This window comes from Lynx canadensis, chromosome C2 (genome assembly GCF_007474595.2).
Source record: "Lynx canadensis isolate LIC74 chromosome C2, mLynCan4.pri.v2, whole genome shotgun sequence".
Taxonomy (NCBI): Eukaryota; Metazoa; Chordata; class Mammalia; order Carnivora; family Felidae; genus Lynx; species Lynx canadensis.
In genome coordinates this window covers 145,780,832-145,801,955 of record NC_044311.2, presented here as the reverse complement: position 1 = coordinate 145,801,955, position 21,124 = coordinate 145,780,832, and the positions used below count along the sequence as shown (strand labels likewise).

Sequence of the window (21,124 nt, the reverse complement as noted above, 5' to 3'; positions counted from 1 at the left end):
GTAGCTCTATTTTTACAGCAGAGGAAAGGAAGCTAAAAAAGGTTAAGTAATCCACCCAAGACCCCCAGCAGATGGCCGAGCTGTGATCGGGGACTCAGATGCCTAACTCCAAAATCCACTGTCTTTCAGCCACACTGTCCTGTCCCTGGTTATCAAATCCAGCTTCAGTCCCCACAGAATTGTCGCCTGGTGACCACCAGGTGGCACCACCACCTCACAGTTGTCCTCATGACCGCACTGATGGCCGACTCCTTGATTTGGGGAACAGAGTTTGCAGCCTTGGGCTTCTCTCCCACTGTTACATTCTTCCTCTCAAAGATGGGCAGCCCTCATCTCTAGCTCTCATTGATTGGATTTCCTTGAATTTCACTTCTTTGATGCCAAAGGTGTACGCTGGCAGTTTGGCCACGATTAATTAGGTGAAGAATATATATATCATTATAACAACTCACGTACCAAGTGCTTACTGTGTCCCGAGCACTTTGCTCGGATCGCCTCATGTAATCCTTACAAAAGACAAGGTGGCAAATTCTGTTTTGTTAACAGTCTTTCGGGCCTGGGGCACCTAGATTGTTTTATTGTTTTACTCTTCAATAACTAACCAACATGTTTTTGGAAACGTTAATAAAATACTACTTCAGCTATTCTCATGGCAGACATTTATAAACTTTTATTGGATAGAGTGGTCTATTCTGGGTAACTATAATAAAATGATGAAAATCTAATGGTTCATAAATATTATATATATTTGCTTTATAACCAGTATGTGTACATATATTTATATTTATTATAGAAACATACGTGTGTGTGTGTGTGTGTGCGTGCGTGTGTGCATGTGTGTGTATAGAAGACTGGGCAAGGTGAGTGGGTACCAATTCTCACCCACTCACCTGGTACCACACCAGCTCCAGGCTTTAAGGAAATATGTACATGGCTCCTTCTCAGATGAAATACTCTTACTAAATTTCACTATATGACAAAAAGATTTCCAAGCCCAAGTTCAGTACCTCACTTAGAATCATCAGATTGACCTGGTATTACCTAGCTAATTCCTTCACCCTGCACATGAAGGTATCATGATCCAAGGAAATGGTGATTTCCTTTAGACACACAGTAGTGCCAGTGGCAAAACCCGGATTCCCTGACTTTACAACAGAGTTTGTTCCACATGGATAGCTCTGACCTTGTGTGTTTACATTTTTTACTTTTTTTTTTTTTAAGTAGGCTCCATGCCCAACGTGGGCCTTTCACTCATGACCATGAAATCAAGAATCGCATTCTCTACTAAATGAGCCAGCCAGGTGCCCCTCTGACCTTGTGTGTTTAAAAAAAATTCCGAATAAAGGGCTTCTCATTGATCTCTTCTTAAATGTCATCTTCTTGCTTTGGGTTTTGTGACTATTTAGATTTCTTTTTAAACATTATATCTGCCATCTAACAATATATCAAATTTTGTGCTGTTTATAAATTTCATTATGTTTTCTATGTCCTCTTCTGTGACTTTAAGAAAAATGTCGAGTGACCAAGTTTGAGAATACAACTTACATACAAAATCCATTTACATACAGATTCCATTTAGGGTCACACTGGTTCATTAAACCCAGAACTGACTAATTTGTGGGCTCCAACACAAAATGAAAATGCAAGGGCACTTGGCTGGCTCAGTCAGTAGAGCATGCGACTCTCGATTTCAAGGTTGTGAGTTTGAGCCTGACGTTGGATGTAGAGATGACTTTCAAAATAAATAAACAAAATGAAAACGCAGGGCCTCATTTTCAAAAATTATTCAGAATTTCAAGATAAAGATAAGGGAGCATTAAATAAGTGTGGGCCCTTCTCGGTGTGCACCCTTGTGTGATCACACAGGTCACACACCCATGAAACCAGCCCAGATTTAACTTCTCTGATTTCAGTCATCCAACTCCTACAAATTGGCTTCTCTGAACTAAGTCCAGTGGGATCACCTCCAGCTGTGAGTAACAGCTATCCCAACAGGGGATATCCCAACAACAGTTATCCCAACAAGCAAGAAAGATTTTACTTTTTCCATGTCACAAGAAATGTCGAGGCAGATAACCCAGGACTTCTGCCCTCTTCCACTTTCTTTAGAACCCAATTTCTCCTCTTGGCACAGGATAGCTGCCGAACCTCAGACCATCATATCCACATTCCAGGCAGGATAAATGAGACATGACAAAGCACAAAGAGCAAAAACCCTCTCTTAAGTATTTGCCTTTTTAATTCACAAGAGAAAACCTTCCCAGAGATTTCTGCCCATATCCCATTGGCCAAAACTGTCACATGGCCACACCTAGCTGCAAGAGAGGCTTGGAATTTGAGTGTCCCACTTTCTAGCCTCTGGGGTTTTGTTTTGTTTTTAAAGTTTATTTATTGTGAGAGAGAGAGGGCAGGGAATGGCAGAGAGAGAAGGAGAGAGAGCATCCCAAGCAGGCTCCATCCCTGTCAGCGCAGAGCCCGATGTGGGGCTCAAACTCACGAACTGTGAGATCATGACCTGAGCCAAAACCAAGAGTCCAACGCTTAACTGACTGAGCCACCCAGATGCCTCTGGACTGTTGATTAAAGCTGTCACAAACCTGCCTAGATCCAAAAGAGGAGCCATAGACCCAGTAGGGTAGTAGAGCCAGCATAATTCTCAAAAAATTGTGAGTCAGTTGTTAAACACAGCCATGTTAGACATCGATCATGGTGGGAATATTTACACCATAGGGGCCCCCGACTGGCTTAATCAGTAGAGCATGTGACTCTTGATCTCTGGGTTGTAAGTTTGAACCCCATGTTGGGTGTAGAGATTACTTAGAAATAAATTCTTTTTTTTTTTTTTTTTTTGTTTATTTCTTTTTGAGAGAGTGTGATCAGGGGAGGGGCAGAGAGAGAGAGGAGCACAGAGAATCTGAAGCAGGCTCTGTGCTGACAGCGGTGAGCCTGATGTGGGCTTGAGCTCACAAGCCGTGAGATCGTGACCCTAGCCGAAGTGGGACGCCCAACAGACTGAGCCACCCAGGTGCCCCAGAAATCAAATCTTTCACAAAAAATTTTACACCACAGAAACTGGCAAATACTAGGAATCAGGGCTTCTTTCCTCAGAGAGGAGGCTGTTAAACATGACGCTTCATAGACCTCACCGCTCTATACAAAGGGCATCAAAACGTTTGCAGCCACGCTTTACATCATCCACAGCAAACCAACCTCAGTATCCTCCACATAAACTTCCTTTGGGCCAGCTAACATTTCTCTTTGGCCCACAGAGATAACCTGAGAGATCTTTCCAGATGTTTTCTACAATCCATGACCCACTAGCCTAGTAACTCTATGCAAAACCAAATTCAGATGCTTTTGGCTCAGCTTGATCTAAATAAACCCATGCTGGCGCCCAGCATCACCACTTTCTTTTCCAAGCCCTCAAACTGTCAGTTTTGTAACTTATCCTAGAATTTTTTTTCAAGGGTTCTTTTGGTTTGCAATTTCTGGAAGCTTCCATGTGTTTGTTGAAAATTAGAACAAACTATTTTTTTAAAGCTTTTAATTGTGTAATGCCACACACTACGTAAAGGCGCGTAAAGTATAAATATGTACTAATTGATAAATAACTATGCGTCAGACATCCCTGGAACGATTCACCGTAAGTAAGCTGAGTGTTGGAAGAATCCCAGAAGCCCATGATGTGTCCTGCCCAAAGAGGAATTCCCTCCTTCCTTGCGGGGAACCACTTTCCTGACTTTTCTGGCTTTCACTCCGCCACCTCTGTACACATTTCTGGCAAGTTTCTGCACATTTTTAAGTCACATAGTTGATCCACTGAACATTCGATGAATGGACCCAGACCGTCTGTGTAATTGGGACACACTTTTGCCCAATGCTGACCTTCTAGTGCTTCTTCCTTTCTCTGTAGTTTCTCCAAGATTAACGAGACCGATTTCACAATTGTAGTTGAAACATCTCTCAGACAAAACCTCCTACATCTTTGATGTGCTGTCGTGAGATTTCATCAGTATTCGTCAAGACGTTAGCCTCTCGGTGGGGCGCCTGGGTGGCGCAGTCGGTTAAGCGTCCGACTTCAGCCAGGTCACGATCTCGCGGTCCGGGAGTTCGAGCCCCGCGTCAGGCTCTGGGCTGATGGCTCAGAGCCTGGAGCCTGTTTCCGATTCTGTGTCTCCCTCTCTCTCTGCCCCTCCCCCGTTCATGCTCTGTCTCTCTCTGTCCCAAAAATAAATAAACGTTGAAAAAAAAAATTAAAAAAAAAAAAAAAAAAGACGTTAGCCTCTCGGGAAATAGGAGACTGAAATTTAAATATGGTTTTTGCTGAGCCGGGTCTAAAGTTTCTTAATCATCTATCAAGTCTATTTTGAGGAAAGAAAAAAACTAATAGTTAACAAATATTAGAATATGTATAAAGTATTATAAATAAGCAATGGATAAGATGTTATGCATAGTTACAGATATTGTACAAGGTAGTTTAGATCTGTATTCTAGCACCTGTGTAGCCCTCCAGTTCCCACCCTGTGTTTATGTGCTTCTCAGTTGGGGCTGCTTTGACAAGACTCTCCTAGACCGAACTTCAGGTTCATCTGGGGCTTCTTCTGGACATTGATCTTGACCCCCACCCCCTCCCAGTTTTAGTAAGAGTCCTGCTATGTTACTTTAAAGAGACTCCTCCATCCTTGATATCTGGTCACTCTTGCTCTCTGATTACGTTTCCCACCCACAACCTTTGAGGTACAGGTCCTTGGATGGCCTTTAGTAGGAATCCTGTCGGGGCCGATTTAGCAAGAATCCCCCTACCCTTGATGTCTCCTCTTCCTAAGTTCCCACCCACTGGCCCCCTCACCCTGCTCCTCGACTAAAACTCCCCACCTGTCAGGGTTGAGCCGGCTGTGTCTTCCCTATTGCAATAGTCTTGACACTGACAGCAATCATCCTGAATAAAGTCTTCATGCCATTTTAACCAGAATCAGAATAAGTTTTTCTTGACAGCTTTTTTTTTTTTTTGAGAGAGAGAGAGAGAGAGAGAGAGAGAGTGTGTGTGTGTGTGTGTGTGTGTGAGAGAGAGAGAGAGAGAGAGAGCAGGGGAAGGGCAGAGACAGCGAGACACAGAATCTGAAGCAGACTCCAGGCTCTGAGCTGTCAGCACAGAGCCCGACACGGGGCTCGAACCCACAAACCGTGAGATCATCACCTGAGCCAAAGTCGGAGGCTTAACCGACTGAGCCACCCCAGGCGCCCCATTCTTGACAGCTTCTTAAATCCGGTTATCATACCTGGTGTTTGCTAATCTCTGGCTCTTTTCTTTCCATACACCAAGCACTGAAATCCCAATTTTTGTTCTTCAGATGCCTCAAGCCCCACTGTTTAAATTTGGTCTTTTGTTTTCTTTTGTTTTGTTTTTGTTTATTCTAATGTTTCTCAGCTCATTTTAGCCAGTCTCATACCTGGAAACCTGCGAGGGCCCAGAAGGAGAGGGAGAGGAACCAGCCTCCCACCCCAGGCAGCCATCTGTCCACTGTGTCCCTGCTCATAGCCTCATTAGGCACGCATGGGCACGCGCACACACGCACACCCCCCGCCCCCCCATACCCATCTGCACGGCACTTGAGGGATGTCAGCTACCCCAGCACTCTCAGAAGTACCCCCGAGACTGAGTCTCTACTTTGTCCCAAAGGATTTGGAGAAGCTACAGTCATAATCACTTTTGAATTCTGTTAAACTGCACAGACCTTGACACGTGCAGGTACGTGAAGAATGAATGTGACTACAACACACGGAGATAGTTCACCAAGTGGTAAAAGAAGGAAAAACGAATTTCTCTCCCTTCCAAACAAGCTTGTGAAATGCTCCACAGTTCACAGCCTGGTAGGGACAGGGGATCCTTCTGCACTGAAACACAGGTCCCAGGGTGAGGAAGGTCTCTAAGATGTGTGCCTGTGACCTGGGGGCCTGCGGGGGGCCTGGCTGAGCCTGATTGATGGTGGAGGGGAGAGCTTAAATCAGTGTGCAGAAGCTGGCTTCCTCCCCATGCCTCCCACCCACCCCCAGCCCGGTTGTCCCTGTACAGTAAAACCTTGGATTGCGAGTAACTTGATCTATTAGTGTTCCACAAGAGGAGCAAACATTTCTAATAAATTTTGACTTGATAAACGATATCTTGCAAATAAGCCATACAGGATGCCGAATGTCACATGATCACAACTGAGCCCATGGTTCTTGAAATTCACTTTGATACACAAGTGCTTTGGATGACAAGCCTGTTTCCTCAGTGAATTATGCTCTCAAGCCAAGGTTTTACTGTATTCTCCATTGTGTTCCTTTTCTAGGGCAGCTGTAACAAAATGCCACAGACAGGGAGCTTAAACAACATTTATCATCTCATAGTCTGGAGGACAAAGTCTAAGATCAAGATGTCGGCAGGACTGGTTTCTTCGGAGGCCTCTCTCCTTGGCTTACAGATGGCCGCGTCCTCTCTGCATCCTCCCATGGTCTTTCCCCCAGGTGTCTCTGTGCCTTTCTAGGCCCTGATCTCCTCTTATTAATAAGGACACAAGTCATGTTGGATTAGAGCCCATCCATATAGCTTCATTTTACCTTAATCATCTCTTTAAATGCCCCAGGCCAACTACTGTCACATTCTGAGGTACTGGGGGTTAGTACTCCAACATATGAATGTTGGAGGGGAGGACACACATCAGCTTCTAACATCTGTCTCGGTAGGTGTTGTCACCATTCAAGACCATGAGGCAACAAACACAAGACTCAAAGTTAACCATGTTGTGGACAGTTTGGAGTGGAGTAGGAGTTTGGAAAAGCTGGGTCCTTGAAGACATCAGTGCCCATCTCCCTCCAGACTACTTGTTAAGTGAACAATGAGTGTACCTATGGTTTAGGTCCATTATGCAACGAACTCTCCTGCTTCAGTAGCTCCCCATCCCCTTGGTTATGGAACTGAAACTCCTTAGCAGATCCTTTAGGACTTTCTTTCTGCTCAGTGTCTGGTCTCATCTTCTGTCTCCAGCTTCACCTCCTCCATGCATCCCTTGGGCAGAGTCAATCCTTTTGCTGAGGGCAATTAATCAAGAGAGCTGCAGAGAGAGCAAAAGGCTGAATGTGCATTTCAGGGGCTCAGAGAGGCAGAGGTATGTGTGAAAGGCACAGAGGAGCCACAGCCCTAGAGTAGGAGGAAACTCTGCTAGCAGACAAGCTCATTGGATGGACACAAGCTTCGGCGAAAGAGTAGGAGGTCTTTGAAGAGACACAGGAAGAATGACAGATCACAAGGTTAAGGAGAGATTACTCTTCCTCCCACAAAACAGGAACCACGGCGAATTGAAAGGCGTACGTATTCCCTTCCTGGGGCTACCATAACAAACTACCACCAGCTGGCTGGCTCAAAACACCAAAAATGCCTTCTCTTGCAGTTCTGGAGGCCAGAAGTCCAAAATCAATGTGCCAGTTGACAGAGTTGCTTCATTCCTGGAGGCTCAAGAAAGATTCTAGTCCATGCCTCTGTTTTAGCTTCCGGTGGTTGCCAGAAATCCCTGACATTTCCTGGCTTGTGGTCACGTAATTCCAGTCTGTGCCTCCACTCTCATATGCTCTCTTCCCACCACGTGTCTCTGTCTCTGTGTCTCTTCTTCTCATAAGTACATCAGTCACATTAAGGATCAACCCCACTCTAGTATGACTTCATGTTACTTTACATGTCTCTCTCTCTCTCTCTCTCTCTCCCTCTCTTTCTCTTTTTCTTTTAAAGTAATCTCCACCCCCATGTGGGGCTCAAACTCACAACTCTGAGGTCAAGAGACACATGTTCTACCCACTGAGCCAGCCAGGCACCCCATACATCTTTTTTTTTTAATGTTTATTTATTATTTTTGAGAGAGGGAGAGAGAGTGTGAGATGCTGGGGAGGGGCAGAGAGAGATGGGGACAGAGGATCCAAAGCAGGCTCTGTGCTGACAGCATGGAGCCCAGTGTGGGGCTTGAACTCATGAACGATGAGATCACAAGTTGAGCTGAGATCAAGAGTCAGACGCTTAACTAACTGAGCCACCCAGGTGCCCCAAATATATCTTGATTTCATACACAAACAAGGTCACACTCACTGGTACCAGTGCCGTAACCTGTGCGGGTTCCTCCTGAGAGCCACGAGAGAAGGATCGGGTCCAGGTCCCTCTCCCTGGCTTGTAGGTGGCTGTCTCCTCCGTGTCGTTTCACACGTCTTCCCTCCATGCGTGGTAGGATTCAGCATGCCCTTTTGTGGGACACGATTGAATGCTGGACAGTTCTTTGGAGTGTTCCTTCCTGCTAAGGGAATGTCCCGAATGGTTGCTGTTGACTGCCTGAGGGCTCTCTGATTGGAGGCGGGGTGGGTGGGGGCAGCGGGGGGGGATTTTTCATGACACTTTTTTTTTAATGTTTATTTTATTTTTGAGAGACAGACACAGAGTGAGAGAAGGGGAGGGGCAGAGAGGGAGGGAGACACAGAATCTGATGCAGGCTCCAGGCTCCGAGCTGTCGGCACAGAGTCTGACTCGGGGCTCCAACTCATGAACCTTGAGATCATGACCTGAGCTGAAATCGGCAGTTTAACCAACTGAGCCACCCAGGCGCCCCAGTGACATTTTAAACAATAGTCTTAAAGATTGGTTGTTTCTTTCTCTGCTATACGGTGAGCTATCTTCTTGTGTCTTAGTCATTTCATTTTTTTTATTCTGCACAGCTCCTGACATCATTCGGAATAGGGTTTCAGTAGAGGTCCATGGAGCTTACTGGGGTTTTTCTGTGTAGTCCCGGCAGCCGGCCTGGTGCCTGGCATTTATAGTAGAGGATGTGGTACATGCTGGGAATTGGGAGGCTAGACTTTCAGTGGGACAGATGGAGTTCAAATCCCAGCTTTGTCTTATTTTGGCTCTGTGGCCCTGGATTAACCCTCTAAGCTCACCGTAGAGTGGGCTCCGCAAGAGCACCCCAGGTGGTTGTTATAAGGATAAAACGATGTAATGCAGATGTAATGTTCAGGGCAGTGCCTGGCTCGTGACACATCGTGACACATGTTTAACAAGTGCACACATGCAAATGTATTCACTTGAACTGTGTGGAATCACAATGTCCCCACTCCCGAAATGCATTTACCTTTCAACATTTCAGTGTGGACCATAGAACTTGGGGGCAGTGCCTGCATTTTCCTTTGGCGAGTCCAGCGCTCACATACTTGCCCAGCCTTAGCGTGCACTAGATAACCCTCCACCACCGCCCAGCCCCCTCCCCGTGGCGTGGCCGGCAGCAGGAAAGGCAGAGGAAATGCCTGGGCCTCGCTCATCTGAATGCAGCAATCATCTGATGCAACAGTTCATTTCCATGGTTACGAACTTCGCTTTGGTTTGTTTGATCTTGGACTCCAGGTCTGGGTTAGTGCGTGTGTTTCACAACTTGACTTGGAGAGAAAAAATATCAGAGGAAGAGCTACTTGGCCGGAGATACACCTTGTTTGAGACACACCATCAAGGGAGTAGGTGGGGTCTTGTCTGCCTAACAGCCCCAAGAGAGGGTGGAAAACGTTTGCTCCTAGCGTCCTTGACAGATCGGTGCACAGAGAAATGATGTGATGCTGGGGCAGGATTCCACCTGCTGAGGCAAACTGAGGGGCTAGGGAGGGAGCAGGGAAAGTTCTTTCCATTCTCAACCTGGACACCCCCACTTTGCAGGATCTGATGGACCTGGGTTGACAGAGAGCCTGCAGAATAATTTTGGGGTCAGCCCTGGGTCAAAGTGGATTTGGGGTCCCAAAAGACAAGAGAATGAAGCCAGGGGCAGAGGGGCTTGATTTCACATAAAGCTGGCTTGAGACCAGCGAAACAGACCTAAAAAGACCCTCACCTGCCACCTCTGGGTGGAAGACAGTGGTTGGAGCTTGCGGAGGAGGGTCTTTGCTCCTCTGAGTTGACTCTGAGATTTCCTCGGAGTGTGGGGCCGGGGTGGGTGGGGCAAAGGAGATGGATGGGGCAAATACAGCTACTAGATTACAATCCTTTCATTTTCAATAATGAAGATGAGAGTTACCGTTTGTGAGATTTGCTGTATGTCAGGCCCCAGATTAGGTGATTTCCATGTTATCTGTGATCCTTATAACTCTGAAGGTGGACCTCCTGGGTCCATTTATCCACGACCGCATAAGAAACCAACCCCAAAACAGCAACACGAAACTAGTCATTTTATTAACTCAGAGACTCTCTGGGGTGGGATTTGGGAAGAACATCCAGGTGACTGCTTATCTCTGTTCCGTGATGACTGGGGCCTTAGCTGCTGTGTTCCAGCACCAGTTCTCCCACTCCAACCGCCACCAATCATATCCTTTATAATAAATCAGCAAAACAAGTAAAGCTTTTTTTCCCCGGCTTCTGTGAGTTGATCTAGAAAATTGCCAAACCGGAGGTGGGGGTGAGGGCAGTATGGGAACCTCACATCTGTAGTCAGCCGGGCAGAAGTATGAGTAGTCTGGACTTCGCGTTCACAGCTGGCATCCGAAGTGGGACTGAGCCCTTTCACTGTGGGTAGATGACGTCAGCCCTTTAGCTGCATGCATAGTATCAGCAAGGGATTGAATTGTTGGACACCCAGGTGGCAGAGAATTGGTTGTCGGTGTAGAAGAAAAAAAACTCCACACGGTCTCCCATAAGCTTCTACGTGCCAACTCTGAGTTCTAAACCCAATCTACCTTGATTCAAGGCTCTCCTCTGTCCACAACATTGCATCTCGATACCAAAATCTCCAAAGCTTTGGGTTCCCTTTGCGTATCACCTTCTCTTGCCATCTGACCGTCATCTGACCTTATCACGATCCCTTTGATTCTCTTTTATCATCCCTGAAGCCATTTGTTCTCAGATTTCATTTCTGCCTGGAAACAAGGGACAGACATGTCCCTGTACACAATGCATTCCCTTCGGGGTCCCAAGCCACAGGCATAGATGAGGGAGCTCTGGGGACAAGACACAGAGCTGACACTGACACCCCTCCCCTTCATTTTCTCACAGGAGACAGGTGCAGACAGGGAGCTCACTATTGGGATAACACTGCTGTCCGCTTTAAAACACATAAGAAGTGAATCCTTTGCCATGTCAGGTACTTAAATATTTTCCCTTATAATCAACGAGCAGCCTGCTTTGCCACTGGATGAGGCACCGTGGTTTGAGTTCACAGCTTAAGACACTTGGCTGTGGTGGACCCACCAGGTCAGTAGTTACGTTTTCTTGTATAAATGCAATTTGCAACCATCCCCATGTTGGTGGTTTTATCGTTCACACATCTTACATATTTCCCTCTTGAAGACCTGAGGATCTTTTATCACGTACAATATGCCTCTAACTTCCTTGCTTCCACCAAATTTCAGCCTAGCATCCCTGTCCCCTCCTGACTGAGTCATCCCTTTGTCCTATGTCACTTGAAGTCTCTACATCCTGTTTTATTGATTTGAACCTGCTTATTCACATCTTCCGAGGCTAAAAGCCTCCTCAGTAGGCTCCTAATGTGTAAGAAATTATCAGAAATGTGCTGTCTCAGCTGCAGTGAACCAACTCAGGAGACACAATGCCGCCCACAGCACTGATGGGTGCATTTCAGGAACCTGCCATTAGCTTTTAAGCTTCAACATCTTCCCCAGGGCAACCTGGCAGTGCAAATGGGAAAATACAGTCAATTGTTCCAAAGGGGTTTCTATTAAGATTTCCCAATATCCCATTTCTCTTGTGCAGTTGAGAGCGGACGGGTTGGGAGACACGCTACCTGGGGTTAGGAGCCTAGCTTCTCTACTTACTGGCTGTATGACCTTGGGCACAGAGTTTAACCCCTCTGTGCCATAATGTTACCTATCTTGGAGGATAGTTGTGGGGGAGGGGGTTTGCAGGACATAAGACAAGTAAAGAACTTAGCACGTAGAGCCTTTAAAAAATGTTAGCTATTATTTTTCCCATTTAATGGTAGAAGTGAGCTAGTTTCCTGTTGGAAGAGAAAAGAGGTAGAGAAGCAAAGAGGAAGGGAGGGGCTGGAGTAAGGGGACAACTGGGGAGGCCATGGGGCTGGGATGACCGTCTGGAGGATTTGCCCATAGATCTCAAGCAGCACTATCCCCAAGACATTCAGTGCAATCCACAAATGTGAGCCACGAATGCTAGCTGCATATGGAATTTTAACTTTTCAAGTAGCCACACTAAAAAAGAGATCGGGGTCATCAATTTTAGTAATGCATGCTACATGCAATTTATTTAACCCGGTATTATAACCAAATTTATAACGAGATACATTACTTATTTTTTAAAAAAATGTTTGTTTGTTTGTTTGTTTGTCTAGAGAAAGCGTGAGCAGGAGAGGAGCAGAGAGAGAGAGAGGGAGACAGAATCTGAAGCAGGCTCCATGCTGTCAGCACAGAGCCTAACACGGGGCACGATCTCACCAACCATGAGATCATGAACCGAGCTGAAACCAAGAGTTGGTTGCTTAACTGACTGAGTCACCTAGGCACCCTGAGATACATATTTTAAATGTTTATTTATTTTTGAGAGAGAGAGAGAGAGAGAGAGAGAGAGAGAGAGAGAGCGTGAGCAGAGGAGGGGCAGAGAGAGGAGACAGGATCCCAAGCAGGTTTCGCCTGCTGTCAGAGCAGAACTGGACACAGAGCTTGATCCCGTGAACTGCTAGATCATGACCTGAGCTGAAATCAAGAGTCGGATGTTTAACCGACTGACCCGCCCAGGCGCCCCTATAATGAGATGTTTTATATAACTCAGTATTTCACGAAATATACCGACCAATGCACAGAATCAATCTAAAAATATTAATGTGATCTTTTCATATTCTTTTTTCATACGGAGTCTTTGAAACCCAGTTTGCATTTTGTGCTTATAGCACTTTTTTTCCTCTATGGTGGTATGATAGTTTATTTGCATATTTTAAGCTGCCTCAGTTATTTTGCCATTATGAATAGTGAACATATGGACATCCTTGCACATAAATCGGTCTGTTAATTTCCTCAGAAGTGAAATTTCCATGTCAAAGAGTAGAACATTTTTAGACTCTTTTAGACTCTTGATCTATTTTGCAAGTTGCTTTCTAGGGATTTTTCCCTGTTTACATTCCCATCAGCTGTGTATGACTTCCATCAAAAACAAAAGTTTGCTAACTTGAATCATAATAAACAGTGTTTTAAACTTCCCTTCATTTAACTTTTTAAACTTTTAATGGCAGTTTTAATTTGCTTTCCTTTGATTACTTGTAGGAGAGAACACTTTAATGTTTATTAGCCATCTGTATTTCCTCTGGGACTTGTTCATTCTACTACTGGGGCATTAGAACACCATCAATTTTTTGTGTACTTTATATGTGATCTTTATTGATCTTTATTTCCCATTTTTATGTGGTTTTAAATTGTATTTATACCTATAATTTTATAAAAGCTGAAGCTTTTTACAAACTAGCAACTGGTGGACATTTAAGTCCTAGAGATCTAATGCACAACATAGGGATTATAAACAGTATTATATTATAAACTTCAAAGTGGCTAAGAGACTACATCTTAATTGTTCCCACCACAGAAAGGAAATTATAATTATGTGATGTGATAGATGTGTTAGCTGATCCTATGGTGGTAACCATATTGCAATATGTATAATGAATGTGTCAAACCAGTAGGGTGTTAATTACATTTCAATAAAAATGTTTTTTGTTTGTTTGTTTTAAAAGAGAATGTTTCTAAAAGTACCTACCTTGGGGCACCTGGGTGACTCAATCAGTTAAGCCTCCGACTTCGGCTCAGGTCATGGTCTCATGGTTCATGGGTGCGAGCCCCACGTCGGGCTCTGTGCTCACAGCTCAGAGCCTGGAGCCTGCTTCAGATTCTCTGTCTCCCTCTCTCTCTGCCCTCCCCTGCTCGTCCTCTCTCTCTCTCTTTCTCTCAAAAGTGAATAAACATTAAAAAAAATTTTTAATGAATAAACATTAAAATGAAACAAAATAAAAGTACCTACCTAGCCTGAAGATCATTTCTTTTTGATTTTTAAATTAGTATTTGTCAAAAAATATCTCAGTAAAAATGTGGGGTTTTTTGTCTTTCTTTCTTTTTTTGTTTGAGAGAGGATATTTCTTTTTTTTTTTTTTTTTTAATTTTTTTTTTTTCAACGTTTATTTTATTTTTTTGGGACAGAGAGAGACAGAGCATGAACGGGGGAGGGGCAGAGAGAGAGGGAGACACAGAATTGGAAACAGGCTCCAGGCTCCGAGCCATCAGCCCAGAGCCTGACGCGGGGCTCGAACTCACCGACCGTGAGATCGTGACCTGGCTGAAGTCGGACGCTTAACCGACTGCGCCACCCAGGCGCCCCGAGAGAGGATATTTCTAAAGGTACCTACCCAGCATGAAGGTACTGGGTTTCTTTTCCTTTTTAAAATTAATATTTGTCAAAAAAAAAAAAAAAGCTAAATCTTTTAATTTTTTGTAGTCAAATCTGTCCTTCTCTTTGCGATTTTTTCTGTTGCTCATGCTCAAAAGTCACCTGGTTTCCTGTAGATGCTTCTGCTTTTAACTCTTAATCCTTCAGGAGTTTATTTTGATAAGTGAGATCAAAGACTGACACCTATTCCGCTACCCACCCACGATGGCCTTACCCTTATGGCACATCTTCATTCAGGCCAGCCACATTGCAAGTGCTCCATGGCCACATGTGGCCAGTGGCTGCCATATTGGATAGTACAAGGCTTAAAGATCAAGACATTCATTCTCATTTCGCTGAGTATTTGCCATGGATTTGCAAGCACCATATAGAGAGAATATTTTTAGCTGCTGTTAACAAATTGCAGCTCTAGGCAGCAACCATCCGGCTGGCTGCTGCCGCTGTTTTCGTATCCGGTATTTGTCCCCTGTCATGACGTCGCCTGATTTCTTTTAAGGTGTTGGAGCATTTCTTTTAGCTTCCCACTTGAGGGCTGATATTTAAGGGCCTGTTTTGGTTCTATCCTTCGTTTTGAATTCATGTAACCCATGGCAACAGTAAGGTTCCCGAAGCCGACTGCTGTGTTCGGTTCCTACAGCACTGAATTAAGAGTCTGAAAAAAAGCAGTCGGCAGCAGCAAGGAAGAGGGGCTGCAGGGCCGCAGGGAGACATTGCTTTGGCAAACTCGGTGGCACTGGTGGCCACACACCCTCCAAAGGGGCACGTGAGTCCTCCTCAGAGCCTTTGTTAGTGGGGTGAAGTCCTGAGAGCAGAGTTACACTGAGGCCAGGATCTGGGGGTTGAATCCACATGAATCGCTTGGCTGCAAATGGAGAAGCAGTGTTTCCACAGCCACAGCCTGCGTCACCCACCTGGGTCAGTCTCTCAAAAACCGAGTTCTTGGGGCACCTGGCTGGCTCTGTTGGGAGAGCATGCAACTCTTGATCTCCGGGGTCGTGCATTCGAGTCTTTCCCTCTCTTTGTCTCTCTCAAAACAAACAAACAAACAAACAAATTAGTTAATTAACTAACTAACTAACTACAAAAAAAAGATTTTTGTATTCTTAAGTAATCTCTAACTCCCAGTGTGGGGCTCAGACTTACAACCCTAAGATCAAGAGTTGCACGATCTCCCAACTGAGCCAGCCAGCCGCCTTCCCACCCTGCCTTTCTTAAACCGTTCATCCTCCAAGCCAGCCCATTTAATTCTGGACAGTTTCCTTGTTAGTAAATGCTCTGTTACAGCAAGGAAAAATCTGATTTCTGTTTTATCTCTCGATGCATTGGTTGGGTTTTTATTTCAGCTAGAAAATATTTTTAATAGAATATTGTGGGTTTTTTTAAGTTTATTTATTTTGAAAGAAAGAGAGAGAGGCAGAGAGAGGGAGAGAGACTCCCAAGCAGGGTCTGCACAATCAACCCAGAGCCCAACACAGGGCTCAGTCCCACAAACCATGAGATCATGACCTGAGCCAAAATCAAGAGTTGGATACTTCACCAACTGAGCCATCCAGGCTCCCCACTAGTATATTGTTTTTATTTTAGGGACCCAATATTGTCTTCTTACTTCTCTGAAAAAAAAAGTAATTATGGATTTAAAATTTTTTGTTATTCTGTTCTCTGGTTTGTCTCTGTTGCCTTCCAAACTTCAAAACACATCTGTTTGGTTTCGGTCTTTGCTTTCATATTGGACAGCAACTAATTGTGGTCATGGGACAGTGCTGGCCAGTGAGCCACAAAGGAAAGCAGCTAAGAACTGCTAGGGAAGCTTTTCCTCTCTTGGTAAGAGGGCAGTGTGACCTGTCCACTTCTTCTCATCTTCTTGCTTTGAGTTTAGATGAGATGCCTGAAGCCAGAGAAGCCACAAGGTGGTAGTTCTCAAAACTGTGGGGACCCCTGGGGATCCTCAAGAACTTTCAGGGGGGTCATCACAACTATTTTTTTTAATAAAAATTTGTTAAGTTTATTTATTCATTTTGAGGGAGAGAAAGCACAGGTGGGGAAGGCAGAGACAGAGAGGGTCAGAGAGAATCCCAAGCAGACTCCGTGCGGAGCTCGACGTGGGGCTCAAACCCATGAGTGGCAAGTTCAAGACCTGAACTGAAGTCGGACGCTCGACGGACTGAGCCACCCAGGTGGCCCAAAACTAGTTTAGCAATAATAGTAAGACTGTGTACAGTCACAGCTCGCCCCCCTGGAGTCTGTCTTTCCCTCGTGGCCTCGTCCGCTTTGTTTCCTATCACTCACGTCACGCTAACGACGCGAATGTCTCTAACGACACGACCAGAGGATGATGCAGAGTCTTCTCCTCTGGCTTTGGTGAATTTCATTCAGCAAAGCCCACCCCACGCTGGCTTCAGTTGGGTGGATGCGGGGAATCACCCTGTTGATGGGTTTGATACAGATGGATGTTGTAGTAAACTGAACATTCTAGGCCTTTTTCGTGAGATCAGCTATTTTTGTACACTTGGTATTCCGAACCTGTGGGCCAGACTTTATCCTGATGAAATTTCAAATGTTAGATTTCATCCATTATTCCAGCCTGTCAAGATATTTTCCAATCTTAATTCAATCGCCTGGGATGGCGTTGATCCCTCTGAGCTCCTGATAAGCCGCCATCACAGCCCACAAGCACTAACGGTACCAGACCGAAACGGACGTGCTCTGTGGCCAGCAGGCTGGTGCCCACAACCACTGCTCTGTTCAGATAAAGACAGAATGGATGGCGGAAGGGGGCCTAATCAAGGATTTGGTATTTAAAGGATAAAGTCTCTGATCCTTTTTTCTTGCACTTCTGGCTTTCAGTTCAAGGACTCCGTTTCTGGACCTTTTCCCCAAAGTGTGTGGACCAGAGATGGGAGTTCTATTTTTTTTTTTAATGTTTATTTATTCTTGAGAGAGAGAGAGAGAGACAGAGTGTGAGCAGGCTCCAGGCTCTGAGATGTCAGCACAGAGCCCGATGCGGGGCTCGAACTCCCGAACCGGGAGATCATGACCTGAGCCGAAATCAGAAGCTTAACCGACTGAGCCACTCAGGCACCACCCCTCCCAGAGATGGGAGTTCTAAAGGAAAGTTTCCAATGCAAGTTTCTGAGAGGGCCCAGATATATTAAACATAGAAGTAGTGGCTTTCAGGACACCTGGATGGCTCAGTTGGTTAGGCGTCTGCCTCTTGATTTCTGCTCAGGTCATGACCTCCCAGTTCATGGGTTCGAGCCCCGCATTGGGATCTGTGCTGACAGCCCAGAGCCTGCTTGGGATTCTCTCTCTCCCTCTCCCTCTGCTCCTCCCCAGCTTGTGCGCACACATTCCCTCACGTGCTCTCTCTTTCTCTCTCAAAAATAAATATTAAAGAAGAGAGAGGTAGTGGCTTTCTGGTCACTCTTTTTGACTTCCTTTTCTACCCCTAGAGTCACAAGAAACATGACCAGGATGGTAGGTTTTTCTTTTCTTTTTTTGTTTTTAATTGTTTTTTAATGTTTATTCTTTGAGAGAGTGAGAGACAGTGTGAGTGGGGGAGGGACAGAGAGAGAGGGACACAGAGAATCCAAAGCAGGCTCCAGGCTCTGAGCTGTCAACACAGCCTGACGAGGGGCTCGAACCCACAGACTGTGAGAACATGACCTGAGCCGAAGTCGGACGCTCAACGGACTGGGCCGCCCAGGTGCCCCGGGATGGTAGGCTTTTTGAGCTGCATTAGGCAGTGTACCAGAAATCAGCCACCTTAATTGTCCAAGTAGAGAAACTGAGGGGGCAGTGAAATCGAGTTCCTGGCCAGGTTTGCCCTGGGACAGGGCGATGGAGCCAGGACAGGAACCCCCATCCCTTTGCTCCACACTGAGCCATCTCAGTCAGTTGACCATGATCATGTTGCTGCTGCCACTTCCTAGAGAATTCGTGTGTATCCAGAATCTGGGAGGAAACATTAGTCTCTTATGAAAATATGCAAGAATAGGGCACCTGGGTGACTCGGTCGAGTAAGCCTCCAACTTCGGCTCAGGTCATGATCTCATGGTTTGTGGGTTCAGGCCCTGCGTCGGGCTCTGTGCTGACAGCTCGGAGCCTGGAGCCTGCTTTGGATTCTGTGTCTCCCTCTCTCTCTGCCCCTCCCCTGCTTGTGCTCTCTCTCACTCTCAAAAATAAATACATAAACTTAAAACATATTTTTTAAAATACGCAAGGATAGATTATGACATAGAATGCAAAAATCACTTGGATTTTCAAGATGCAACAGGAGGATTCCAAGAAACGTGCATTTGCTAGTTGCTTGGGCCTGAGATGCCAAATCTCCCCAACAACACAAAAATAGATTCTTTTACCTCATGAAACAGTCTTGAAGCAGAGAAGTAAGACTTCAAATAGACATAATGAATGTAACAGCACGGTTTATAGAGACGTGTCAAAGGGAAGTACGTGGGGGGCATAGCATTGTTTCCCTCATACTATATTTATTATGATTATGATTATGATTATTAGCTCTATAGAGAGTGTGATCAGTGCACAGAACATAAAAAAAAAAAAAATGCTTTCTTCCAGGTAAGAAGCTTTGTAAGGTGACCAGTATGCCACTGAGTCCTGTCTGTGATACACAGCTTCATTCATTTTACTTTATGAGGACGTCATCGGTCAGTTCTTGCAAAATTCCAAGGAGGCAGAAAGGCTGCTTGATTGAGACTCATTTCCCCTGGCTGTGGACTGACTTTATTATCCATAATTAATGGTGAGTAACTCGGTAGATGGTATCCCTTTGTAAGCATGAATTTCTAACCAAAGAACATCTTTCAGCTCCGATCATTGTTCAATTGAATGTTGCCATGGGACTACAGCTATTTATTCCCGCACAGTGTTTTTCCAGAGAACTGTGATGTGGCTCTGGTGACAGAGTGTATGTTTCATAGCTATGCAATCCTTTTCTTTTTTTCCTCTCTCTCTCTTATTTAACAAAGAGAAACAAAAGACCCTCACCATATGTGTAACATTTCCCATGAATACGTTAGAATGTCAGAAGGGAGACCGATGCCGGAAGATCCTGGCAGGGTAGAGGCCCCTCCTGACCGTTTCATTTCTGTTTTCATCTGGTGATGTGCTAGAAAGTAGATTTGACATGAAGAACCGAAGATCATCCAGAAATTGCTGAACACCCCGATCGTGTGCATCAGCGGTTCCAAACAGATACATCCTGGAATAATAAGCCCATGGGTTTTAGAGTAAATACGTCCCCTTTCTCCTCCTCAGCCAGGACCCTGGTGCCCGTCTATTTCACAATACAGATGTGCGTAGGGAACAGCTGTTGGGTTTGCCTGCCTTTTATTCATCCTGTCTTTTTCAGCTAAAACACTTCAGTTTTCTTTTGGGGATCCACCCCTCTCCGGGGGTGACAGTCAAAGTGTATAACAACTGGAATGACATGGGTATTACCACACCCACACAATCGGAATGGATGCTGACTGTGACACCTGCTGAACCCAGATTCGCTCATCAGATACTGTTTTGATGAGTCCTGACATCAAGATGCCCTGGCCTTCCTTCTCTAAGGGCCAAGCATGGACCGAGCTAAGCCAAACAGATCCTCTGCCCTGAGAATTTGCATGCTGACAGGCAACACACGCAAGGGCCAAAAACATGTGGCACAGGTGGGTCCCAAACGTGTTGCCTGGAAATGCCAGCTCGTGTACCCTGCTTCCTGTCCTTTCCAAGACCTCATTGTTCAGCTTTTCCTTTGTTCTATAAACTATATCCATTCAATAAATTTTATTTATTGACTTACTTATGTACTTCTTATTTATTGCTTATATTGCACCCAGAATTCATTTCTGTTGCTTACCACCAAGGCACTCTAAGACAGTTATTCAGAAAGTAAGATATTAAAGCAAATTTTCTGCAGTGGGAATCCTGTTTCCCTGGGTCATTTTGTTATAAAATTGTAACAACGATCCTGTGGAAGGAAAAAAGCCTTCAAGAGAATAAGTAGGAAGTACGATAAAAATATAATTAAGAAAAGCAGGATTGTCGCGGGGGTACGGGCAGGGGGAGCACGGGAGGCCTTAGTTTACTCCCTGGTGTGGCACAGGGCTTGACCAGGTGCAGCAGTAGCACTAAACTTTCTGTGAGTTGCTATTTCTACTTGCTTTGTTTGTTTGGTTTGTTTTTTGTTTTTTTTGTTTGTAATTTCTTTAAAGTGGCTTTCTACTTCTAGGGGCACCTGACTGGCTCGGTCAGTGGAGCGTGCAACTCTCGATTTCAGGGTTTTGAGTTTGAGCCCCACGTTGGATGTAGAGATTACTTTTAAAAATTAAATTAATTTTTTAAATCTTTAAAAAATAATAATAGTAAGGGCACCTAGGTGGCTCAGTCGGTAAGCAGCCGACTCTTGATTTCTGCTCAGGTCACAATCTCGTGGTTCGTGGGTTCAAGCCTTGCATCACACTTTGGGCCTGCTTGGGATTCTCTTTCCCTTGCTCTCTGCCCCTCCCCCACTTGTCTGCATGTGAATGTGCTCCCTCTGTCTCAAAATAAATAAATAAAGTTAAAAAAATAATAAATTAGCTTTCCTTTTCTTTTTAAGTTTTTTCGTATATTTTGAGAGAAGGAAAGAGAGATAGAGAGCGAGCAGGGTAGGGGCAGAGAGAGAGG

The 21,124-nt window shown here is 45.1% G+C and overlaps 1 long non-coding RNA gene across 1 annotated transcript; it reads left to right on the top strand.

Moving 5' to 3' along the window:
* The first annotated feature begins 9,442 nt into the window (after positions 1-9,442).
* Positions 9,443-20,257, top strand: LOC116738318. Its single transcript, XR_004344108.1, has 3 exons — positions 9,443-9,522; positions 19,028-19,211; positions 19,821-20,257. It is a non-coding gene; the product is annotated as an uncharacterized LOC116738318 (long non-coding RNA).
* Positions 20,258-21,124: the final 867 nt, after the last annotated feature.